Raw genomic sequence first — 9,954 nt, 5'->3', positions numbered from 1 at the left:
CTTTGGGAGCTGGGCTCTTCCAGGATCTGGTATTTGCAGCATTTAGATGTCCTGCTTTGTGACCTTCTGTTCAAGTCTATTTTTGGCGAGAAGTTCTCTGGAGCCAGGTTATTATTATAAGAAGGAAAGGGATCGGAGGTCGACAAGACTATCCAGGCTGGGTAGGTTTAGGGAAGACCAAAACGATTCTGGGTTTAAAATTAATTTCCCTTGTTTCAGGACCAAAATTGTGTTCCAGTATGTGGCAGTCATGTTCTCTGGCTAAACCAACAGACGCTGGCAACCCATCCTTCTCTCTTTCCCAATTCTTCCTTTCTTGAGCTCACGTGTGACATCTGGCATCTGGAGCTGAAGCAGTTATCATGCCATTGAAGCAACAGTTGCGAGACTTAAGTATGAGAGCAGTAAGAAAGAGGGAGCCTTGATTTTGCTGACATCACGGAGCACTGTGTGAGCCCCGGACCTGCCCACCTTCCAGTGCTCTGCTCAGTGAGAAAAATAATTGCTTAGTTATTGTTACTCAGGTTTTTCTTACTGATATTTAAGAACAATTCAAATCGATACGGGTGTAACCATCCATTTCCCCAAAGCCACCCATTTTCCTAGAAAAGCCGCTTCGGTCATCAAAGCCACCAACATGAAAAAGGAGTCAAAGTCTTACCTGCCCACAGGGTCACTGGTCATCCAGGCTCCTTGCACTTTGGTTTATTGATTGTCAGCCAACTTGATCCAGTGGCAGTGTGTAAGCAGTGGGTTTACAGCTGCTTTCCTCACCCCTTCATTCTTTTTTTCAACAGTTGGGAGTCCCATGGAGCGACCAACTTTCAACGACTGCTAACAGATAGGCTCGGTGAAAATGCCAGCAGCCACAATTCAACCCCTATCTCAAAGACCATTCAGTGCTATCCACACATCCCGTCAACAAAACTTTGCCAGGGGAAGCAGGTGCCATTTTTAAATTCCTGCTCCGTAAAACAACACATGAGAATGGCTCAGGTGAGATAGGCCCTCTCTCTACAGTGACCTAGCTCCCAAATTATGACTTTGGTTTGTATTTTCAGAAACGAAATTAAGTCTGATTCTTTGGAGCCAAGGAGCTTTCTAGATAGAGACCCTGCTGCCCAAATAGGCCCCCCAAAACACCATCTCCGTTCTTACCTGCCCTGAGTTCTGCCCTCTGGTCTAGTACAGGAAATGTGACTCTCAGATTCATCGGCTGTCCACACCAGGGAAGTCTGCACAGAAACTTCCCTAATGATGTGTTTGCAATGATCACATACAGTTTTGAGCGTTATTTTGCCTTCCCCCTTAATGTTAGCTGGAAATCCTATTTTCTTGCTCCAAACCATTACCCAGAAAACACCACCACCAACAACAACTATTTTCTCAGAGAAGAATGAAAGAAAGAATAATATGTAATGAAGCCCTATAGAAATACATACCTCTTGCCTGTTAAGGTTCCAGATTCTGAAATTGGTTACCCTCAACCCTGTGCAGCCCAATGCAGAGGATGGAGAGAAAAAGGTCTGAGACTGTTTATACCTCCTGTTAACAGTGATTCCCTCTTCCTCTCTCTCTTTTCTTTGTTTCTACCTCACTTACCCCCTGCCTTTTCTTCCTTTCCCCCCCTTCCTTCAATTACCATTTCCTTGCTAACATAAACCTAGTTTATCATTGCCTGAAGTCAAAAGTAAAGGCCAAATATTAAAACTTCTGAACAAGAAATTACTTATAATGTGAGCTCCATCCTCTGTATTAACTTCAGCCATTTGTCTACATTTGGGAACTCTCTGGGACCTCAGATTCGAGGGAAATGATTTTAATAATGTTAATATTTTACAATTTGTGAACTAGAGTTTTTTTTTTTTTTAAGTTTCATGTACTGTTGGAAGATGGGGGGACGTTCCTCCACCATTTTGTGTTTCTTCCTTGTGGATGAAATGTAATTTGTAAAACTTCTGACCTCCCTCTTTATTAGGTCTTCCCCTGGGGAGTAATTTATTTGATGGGCAAATTTGAAATGTAAACACCTACGTGTGTTCTGCTCAGCTTCTTTGCTTCCTCTGGGGAGCTAGCAGCTCACAGGGGTTCCGGCTGTGCTGTGCTCTTTAGGGCAAGCTCTGGTCTGCCCCTGCCCAGGAGGTCTAACATGACCTGGGTAGGGTACATCTGTGTAATTCTGGAATTCATTTAACTAAACTATGCCCTCCAATCTAGTTTTATCAGCATTAAAGTTGGTACTTTCGTTCTCCATGTCCCACTCTTCTGTTTTATTGCTTAGAAATCTGTAACACAAGTAGGAAAGAGAAGTGCTTTACTGGGATTGTCAGAATACTCACGATATACATCCCGTAGACGAGCTGTTGACTAGATGTCTCATTAGCCATCTTCAATATACATGACTCAAATGCAAGGCTATCTGAATTCTTAAATTTGAAATCTTTCAGTGGAGGATTTTTGGACAGGGCCAACAGACAAAATCAGTAAGGATATGTTGAACTCATCACCATCGGTCAACTGGATATAACTGCTAACTATAGACTACTTCCTCCAACAACAAGAGAATACACGTTCTTCATTCACCAAAGTAGACTAAATTCTTGGCCACAAGGTAGGGCTTAACAAATTTAAAAGAATAGAAATGACACCATATCTTCTCACAGATCACAATGGAATTAAATAGATATCAGTAACAGAAAGATAACTGGAAAACCCCTAAATTTGTGAAGATTTCAACAACACACTTCTAAATAACACATGGGTCAAGTAAGAAACCTCAAGAGAAATTTAAAAATATTTAGAACTAAATGGAAATGAAAACAACTTATTGGGGTGCTTGGGTGGCTCAGTCAGGTAAGCCACTGACCTTGTTTCAGCATAGGTCATGACCTCATGGTTCATGATTCTGAGTCCTGGCATCGGGTTCTGCAGCTGGCAGTGTGGAACCTGCTTGGGATTCTCGCTTTCCCTCCGTCTCTGTCCCTCTCCAGTTTGCGCTGGCTCTGTCTCTCTCAAGATAAATAAACTTAAAAAAAAAAAAAGACAACTCAGCAAAATTGGTGAAAGCAGTGTGTAGAGGGAAATATAACAGTGTATACATTAGAAAAGAAGAAACCTAAAAACAATAATTCAAGTTTCTACCTTATGAAATTAGAAAAAGAGTGAATTAAATCCAAAGTAAACAGAAGAAATAAGAATTAGAGAAGAAATCAGTGATATTGAAAACAGGATTTCAACAGAGTCAAGGAAACCAAAAGCTAGTTATTTGAAAAGATGAATAAAATTGATAAGCCTATATAGCCAGGCTAAAAAAAAAGGAGGACACAATTTAGAAATGAAATATCACAAAGGAAAGAGGGGCATCATTACAAATCCCAAAGACATTAAAAGGATAATAAAGGAATATGATTAATAGCTTTATACTCCCAAATTTGGTAACCTGGATGAAATGAACCAACTCCTTGAAAAACACAATTTGCCAAAATTCACACAAGAAAAAATAGATGATCTGAATAGGCCTATCTCTATTAAATCAAATCAGTAGTTAATAACCTTATAAAACAGAAAGCACCAACCCAGGTGGGCTCACTGGTGAGTGCTACTGAACATTTAAGGAATTATACCAATTTTCTACTATTTCTTTTGGAAGACAGAAGCAGAAGGAATACTTCCTAACTCATTCTATGAGCCCAGCAATACCTTAATGCCAAAACCAAAACCAAAGGCATTACCAAAAAAGTAAACTAGACCAGTTGATCCTATGACCATAGGCACAAAAATCCTCAGCCAAATATTGGCAAATCAAATCCAACAGTGCATACAAAGTAGGATTTACCACCAAGTATGCAAAGTTGGCTCAACATTTAAAAATCAATGTAATCCATTACATCAAGAAACTAAAAATGTAAAATCACATAAATATATCAATAGATGGAGAAAAATATCAGACAAAATTCATCATCCATTTGTGATAAAAGCATTTGGTAAAGCAGGAATAGAGAGGGGCTTCCTCAACTTGATAAAGACCCTCTCCAAAACCCTAGAGCTAACATCGTTCTTAATGGTGAGAAACTCCAAATTTTCCCACTATGATTAAGTACAAAGGAAGAATTTCCCCTTTCACCACCTCTTTTCAAAATTGTACAGAAAGTCCATGCTAATAATGCAGGAAAAGGACATTAAAGCTATACAGATTGGGAAAGAAGAAATAAAACTGTCTTTCTTCTATTTATTTGAGATGAATAGACAAATTCCTGGAACCAATAAGCAATTATAGCAAGGTTAAAGGATACAAGGTTAATATAAAAAAACTGCTTTCCCTCATATCAGCAATGAGTAAGTGGAATTTGAAGTTAAAAACTAGTACCATTTACATTAGCACCCTCCCCATGAAATACTTAGGTATAAATCTAACAAAATATGTATAAGAAAATTACCAAACTGATAAAATTAAAGAAATAAATGGAGAGATAATCTATTTTCATGGATAGAAAGACTAGTATCAGATGTCAGTTTTTCCCAGTTTGACCTATAGATTTAATGCAATCCCAGTCAAAATCCCAGCAAGTTATTTTGTGGATATCAACCACCTGGTTCTAAAGTTTGTATAGAGAGGTAAAAGAACCAGAAAAGCCAACATACTATTGAAGGAGAACAAAGTTGGAGAACTGACGTGACTTCATCACTTACTACAAAGTTACAGAAATCAAGACAATATTGTCTTGGTGCAAGAAGGGACAAATAGATCAATGGAACAAAATAGAGAGCCCAGAAATAGACCTAAGTAAATACTGTCAACTGATCTCTGACAAAGGAGCTAAATAAAATATTTGCAAGAGACATATCTGATAAAAGACTATGATCCAAAATATACAAAGAACTCTTAAAATTCAACAATAAGAAAGCAAACAACGTGATTAAAAAATGTGCCAAAGAGGGGTACTTGGTTGACTTGATTGGTAGAGCATGCAATCTCATGTTGGTTGTGGAGCCTGCTTAAAAATAAATTAATTAATAAGGGGCAAAAGACCTTGACATCTCACCAAAGAAGATACTCATAGATAGCAACTAAGCACATGAAAAGGTATTCCACATCCCATGTCATCAGGGAAATTCAAATTGAGACAACTATGGAATACCACTACAAACCTATTAACATGGCCCAAATCTGGAACACTGACAACGTCAAATTCTGGACAGGTTGTGGAGTAAGAGAAATTCTCATTCATTGCTGGTTAGAATGCAAAGTGACACAGTCACTTTGGAAGACAGTATGGCAGTTTCTTACAAAGCTAAACATACTCGTACTACAGGATCCAGCAATTGCACTCCTTGGTATTTACCTAAAGGAGCTGGAAACTATGAATGCACAAAAACCAGTGCATGGATGTTTATAGCAGCTTTATTCATAATTGCTAAGCCTTGTAAGTAATAAAAGGTACTTCAGTAGGTGAATGAATAAATAAACTGTAGTGTATCAGACAATGGAATATGCAGTGCTAGAAAGAGGATTTTGCTTTTTATAAGATTGAACAGACATCACTGGGATTATATATAGAAAGCTCAGAAAATACTAGATTTATCCTCTTAAAAATAAGCTATTGTCCCCCCCAATAATTCAACCATTTTCCTAGTTGTATGATTTCTGCACCGTCATCTGGATTTAGGAATCCCAAGAGTAGATTCCACAGTGGCCCATTTTCAGTCTGTTCTTTATGTGAGACATGTTCTAATAGTCCTTGGTGTGGGCAGTAACATGACTGAGCAATAAGAAATTTGAGTTACTATCTATCTTCTTTCAACTTCCAGAGCTGTTGGACCTTCTTTTAGAAGAGGCTAGTTTTGGTGTTTTTTCCCCCCCACATGATATGGTTATTTCTGGTTTTAACTTGTCTTCTTTGATGGCAACTTCTTCTCTTGGCAACTCTTGGCCAGTTGTATTCTGTGTTCTTTGTATTCCCAAACTGTGTAATATTTCTCAAATTTCAGTAATCATGTCGAAGAACAGAAGAGAAGGTGAGCAAAGAACACGGAAAGCCGTGAGGGCGAGTGGACGGGAAGAAGGCAAATATGTAGACGAGAGCGGGTACATTAGGGTTGCGTGGCCGTAGACAAGAAGGCAAATCCACGGGAGAGGAACGTGTGTTGTGCCAGGAAACCAGGCAGCACCGTGACTCAGCAGCCACGGTGGATGCTTCCCACCATGGTCCACACGGAGAGCCGCAGAGGCCACACTCGTCCACGCTTCACTCGTAGACGCTCCTGTTGGAAAGCTCAGAAATCTATGCAAGAAAGTTACCAGAGGGGTATAGGGATTGGGACTCAGGAAACCTAAGGGCAGGAAATGTGGCCTACATGCAAACGACCTGAAAACAGGCACTGAGCAGTGAACAGGGGCCGAGTCAGAATCACATTCACACAAGTCTTCTCCGGAACCCCATGGCTTTCTGGTCTCTTCTTCTCCCTGTGTGTCTGCTTTGTTATTTTCTTCTTTCTACAGATTGATTTCTTCAGTTTATCTTTCTTGTGCCTAGCCCATAACAAGTGCCTGCCTCAGCCCTTTACTTGACCTGACCTTGAACTTCATAGAAGCTAGCTCATGAAGTCTCCCTGTGTCCCAGCAGCAAACTCTCAGGAGATGGAATTTGTGTGCCTTCTCCCAGGCACGCTGGCCTCCTTCGGCCTGTGGTACTCACCCTGATGTCATCCGGCAGGGGGGCAGGGCAGGGTCATACCTGCTCTCATCTGAAGCCGTGGCAGACTCTTGCAGAGACATGGGGGTACAATTTTTGGCGTCTTTAGTATACTGCACGCCCCTAGAAATAGGATCAAAGCAGGGGATCCCCCCAGCCTCGGGTGAACTTTCATCCTAGGTCAGACCTGTTTGGGCTTAAACTTAAATGGAGTTTGAGTGAAAGTTGTCTTCCTGTCATAATGGTACAGCTTTTTCAGATTTTGTTGTAGGCAAAATACGGCTGGTTAAAGGATGCTCTCTAAGGATCTCTGCTTCTAGAAAGATGGAGTGGACATACTTTTCTATTCCACCCACTGGGCACAACTAAAAACCTTGAACGTTATATAAAACAGACCTATCTAAAAAGGTGGAGAGAGGCAGGCAGACCAGCTAGGGACCTTGGGACCTTGCAAACACTGGGGTGAATTTCCTGAGTTCTCCTTTGCCTTGTGTATCCCAGACTTGGAGCTGAAGAAGCCAGCAACCTGGAAACACCAAAGGCCACAGATGCAAAAAGTGCCGAGCGAAGCTGCGGTCTCTCTACCCACAGGACCAGGGAAGGGGCAACCTAAGAGGAGAGAAAACTTTTGGACAACAGCCACTCTTCAGTAGCCAACGCCACAGACACAAACTGTTCTCCTCCAACCTCGAGCAACGCAGCGTGGCATCCGGACTTCAACACTCACCAGGCTGTCACAAGGCACTCCACCTTCCACTGGGAGTCAAGACTTTTGTCTTCCAGTGGTAACACCTCAGTGTCACCATGTCGGGAGCTGGAACACCCTTCCTGCCGGAGGAAGCCAGCTAAAACAGCTTTCAGTAAGATCCAGAGTCTCATAATGTAATACGAACTGTCCAGGTTTCATTAGAAAATCATTTAACAATAAGGTTTCAACTGTACAGTTACTAAAATCTAAACCAGGAGATAAAGGCCAAGAAATGCTCATGTGACAAGTATTTAATCTTTTTAAAGGAAATGTTTATTTATTTTGAGAGAGATAGTGAGCGGGGGAAGGGCAGAAAGAGAGGGAGACAGGCTCCAAAGCAGGCTCAGTGCTGAGAGCAGAGAGCCTCATGCAGGGCTAGAACTCAGCAACCATGAGATCATGACCTACGCTGAAGTCAGACGCTTAGCAGCCTGAGCCACCCAGACGCCCCTAAAGTATTTAATCCTACAAGTAACTTAGATTGGAGAGAAATCCAAGTGATTTCAGTCCTCAGCTGCTTATTTCAGTGTATTCAGGAACGCTGGCAGGTAGGAGCAGGTAAAGACTTATAACCATTATGCCCTGAGCCTACGCTGGGCTGCATATATGAAAGATAGAGCCCTTGGCAGGAGGGCTTGAAAGAACAGAATGGAAGGAACAAGATTATCCAGAGAACCATGAAGCCGTGATCTTGAATTATAAGAAGAGGTACAGTGGGATCTATACCCTGGGGAATTTTTCTGGAAATATCTGGAAAAAAGTCAGTAAGATTCTTGGAGGGAGCAGTATGGTTTTGCTTTTACTGGAGAAGCATTTTATATTTTTCTAAGTAAGTAGATGATTTAGTTGCCCACGTCAGTCAAAATTTAAAATGCTCTAAAAATTGTTAAAACTTTCCATCCCTCATGTATACTGTTGTTGCAGAGCATTCCGCAGATGTACGGATGAATTTTGAACATTTTTCAACAAATGGAAAAGATGACATTCTTAAGTGAAGAAAAGCACTGCCCGTTCTTCCAATAATTCATTTTGCACCACTCGCGTCCCCAGGTCTGGCGCTCTCTAGTGCTCACATATCTGTAACAGGGGTGTGAGGGCTGCATGAGCTGTTTAATTGTGTAACCGAGTTTGTCTTCTTTTAATGTCTGAGAAGAAGGGGAAAAGAAAGATCAGATGTGTTGACTTAAGGGTAAGTAATAACGGAATGCGTGCTGAGTGGCTAGATGAGTATCAGAGAAATGGTTTGTGTAAACATTGGTTTCTGCCTGCTGCTGATGCCCACCCAGAATGCTCTCTCTACAAAACCTTCAGTCTTGCTCTCCTCAGGTTCAGCCTTCCTGAGTTTACCATATAAACTTTTAATGAGTGCGCTATTTGCAAACCTCCCTTCCGGATTGGCAAACCCAAGTTGATAGGGAACGTCTGTGCTTTTTTTTACCTTGTAATTTCCCTTTCCTTGTATTTCCCCGCTGAAACTTACCAAGGCAGGTGTCTCTCTCTCTCTCTCTCTCTCTCTCTCTCTCTCTCTCTCTCTCTCTCTCTCTCTCACACACACACACACACACACACACACACACACACACACACACACACACACACCCCAGAGAGTATACTTAGCGGCCACAGGAAAACAAAAAGCCAACATTGACAATGGCAATCTACAGCGTCTTTGCACTGAGATTTCAGAGTGAAATGATGTCAAATCATCCTGCTGTACCGTTAAGCTAACCTGACAGTATTTGTTATCTCACTAAAGCTGAAAAAAAAAATGCGTTAGGCACTTTGATTAAAAAAAAATGAACTAACTGAAATTTAAATTGAAAACTAAATAAATGAATAAAAATAGTATCTGCTTTAGCCTATGGAAGTTTTTAGACATAAAATCAAAGTTTCTTCGTAAATGCTAGAACCTTCCTAACTGTTGAAGCATAAAGTGACCTGTAATGATACCCGGAAAACAAAAGGAAGAAAGGGTTGGGGTCCGTTCTATTTTGATTTAAAGTAAGCAACTAGAATGCATTAATGCTACAAGCTGTTATCTTTTAAGATAGTTTTACAAATAGAGAAAAGATTTGATTTACCTGTTCAAACAAAGCAAAGCCACTTAACCCGCAGTATCCCTTCTTATAGTCTATTCGGTCTTTCCTCTGGAATGTCCATACAAAATGTGAGTTAAATTTAAATCTGAATGAATGGAAGACTAAAGTATAAGAAAATTCCTCAGTTATGATGAATTAGTAGATCAGCCATCATGACAGCACCTCAAATGCACGCATTTGTAAGAGCAGCACAGTTGTTAGAAACGGGCACTTTGAGACTCTTTGTGTTGTTACTGTTTGCCAACTGCTTTTCAAACACTGAAAACGCCAGCAAATCATGCAGCCAACACAAGTTTGGTTATTTCATTGAGGAACGATAATGCTCTAAAGAAAAGTCCTTTTTCATGCACTCTGTAAAGAATAAGTACAACCTGATCTGAAATCCCAAAAAATCACTGATTTACTTGTCTATAAA

At 40.7% G+C, this 9,954-nt stretch overlaps 1 long non-coding RNA gene across 1 annotated transcript; it reads left to right on the top strand.

Moving 5' to 3' along the window:
• The first annotated feature begins 536 nt into the window (after positions 1-536).
• LOC115289394 lies at positions 537-9,007 on the top strand. The gene is made up of 3 exons (XR_003907603.1): positions 537-996; positions 7,194-7,552; positions 8,365-9,007. It is a non-coding gene; the product is annotated as an uncharacterized LOC115289394 (long non-coding RNA).
• The last annotated feature ends 947 nt before the right edge of the window (positions 9,008-9,954 follow it).

Source organism: Suricata suricatta, chromosome 4, assembly GCF_006229205.1.
Source record: "Suricata suricatta isolate VVHF042 chromosome 4, meerkat_22Aug2017_6uvM2_HiC, whole genome shotgun sequence".
NCBI classification, from domain to species: Eukaryota; Metazoa; Chordata; class Mammalia; order Carnivora; family Herpestidae; genus Suricata; species Suricata suricatta.
The sequence above is the reverse complement of the archived record's forward strand: the minus strand, read 5'-3'. Positions and strand labels throughout refer to the sequence as shown.